The sequence below is a fragment of the Coenobita brevimanus genome, chromosome 39, assembly GCF_032717465.1.
Source record: "Coenobita brevimanus isolate Jiangsu-jjx chromosome 39, ASM3271746v2, whole genome shotgun sequence".
In the NCBI taxonomy this organism is placed as follows: Eukaryota; Metazoa; Arthropoda; class Malacostraca; order Decapoda; family Coenobitidae; genus Coenobita; species Coenobita brevimanus.
In genome coordinates, this window is record NC_136992.1 from 16,133,824 (window position 1) to 16,135,592 (window position 1,769).

Genomic DNA, 1,769 nt, shown 5'->3' on the forward strand with positions numbered 1-1,769 from the left:
TTGTTGAGCTGAGTGAGTCGTAGGAGCCTGGGAGAAGTAATAGTCACTGTTAACTCTCTCACGGTCTGGACAACACCTAAGATTCTATCCCAGCAATCGGCAGACGATTTTATTCAGCTAAGTGAGTCATAATAGCCTTAAAGAGATATTACTGTCTCCATTAACCCTCTCATGTTCAGGACAACTCTAGTATTCTGGCCCAAGTGACGCCAAAGAATTTGATTCACAGAGGCCTGAGAACGTCAAATGTAAGGTTGGGAAAATAAGTGACGATGCAAGGCTCCATAAATGTACCCAGAGAGAAATGAAAGTGATCTGGTGTATGGAAACAAGATTTTGATAGGAGTCTGGACAATATATGAGGGAAAATTAAAGGTAATAGACAAAGATTTGAATTAATGCCTGTCGACTGGACGAGGATCATTAAAGCGTTTTTTTTTTTTTTTTGCTAACTCCAAGTCTTCCCCTAGTGTACGACCCACAGAAGTCGATGTTACATTCAGGTCCCCCAGTTGTACTGCTGGGTAAACAGGAACATGGGGGACACAAGCTTGGCTTACGTGTCTGAATGGTACGAGGATCAGATTAGGGTTCTGCCAGGTGAAAGCTGGAAATGCTAAACAATTCATCACCGACTCACGTGGGAAGAATGTGACTGAAGGCAAAAATTTTATAGGTAAGGAAAAAAGAGAAAAAGAAAAAAAAATGCGTTCGTCGATGAGGTATACTGTCTAACATGAAGAGAGGAAGGAAACATTAATGAAAAAAAAAACTTCATACATTAGACTACAAGTGTCCTCCATTAATGAAAATAAAAATTGTAACAGCTGGACTTACCCTGCTGTAGGTTGAAGTTGGGGGGGGGGGAGCACTCTGAGGAAGGAGTTCCAGAGAGGAGCAGTTCTGGGAATAAAGGAATTCTGAAAAGCAGAAGTTCTACGATATGGCAGTGTGACAGTCTAGTAATGGGCGCTGCCAGATGCCCATGTTGCATGGGGAAGGCATGATGTGGCACAATGGATGCAACTTTGAACATTTGCCATAAAAGAATCCATAAAATAAGGGAAGGGAGGCAATACCCCGTCTTACTTGTCGAGGAGGTAGTTCATTTGTAATTTCATGGTTATTAATGATTCTTATAGCTTTGTTCTGAATTTTGTCCAGCTGTTTTAGTGCAACCTCTCCACATCCACTTCACAAAGGTGAGCATTATTCGAGGTGAGAGCGCACATGACACTTGTAAATTATAGGTAACTGCTCGTTAGTGACGATGCTACGATTCTGTATAATAATACAAGTTTCTCTGAGGCAGTATTAGCAAGTGATGTAACATGAGAGGTCCAAGTGAGGGTATTGCTAAACGAAACACCGACAATTTCAATACTTTAGAGGCTGGAATATTAGTAGATTTGAAGGTAATATGGGAATCAGCCAATATCTATCTATTGGTAAATTGGATATATTTGGTTTTCCTAACATTAAATGAGGCAGTGTTATTTTAAACCCGCTCAGTGATCTTAGATGAATCTTGATTTATGGGGGTTGCTGTGATGAATGAGGAGATAGAGATATCAAACTTTGTGAATGGATAGTTAAGTGTAAAGGAACTGTAAGGCGTTGAGTCAAGTGCACGTGAGTGAATGGGCTTAGGGGTGACAGACAAGAGAGATCATTAATGTGACTGAGGAGTCGGGATTGATCTTTGTGACACACTAACATTAACTGAGTGGAAACTGGAATGTATATCATCTACCTGTATTGTTATCTTT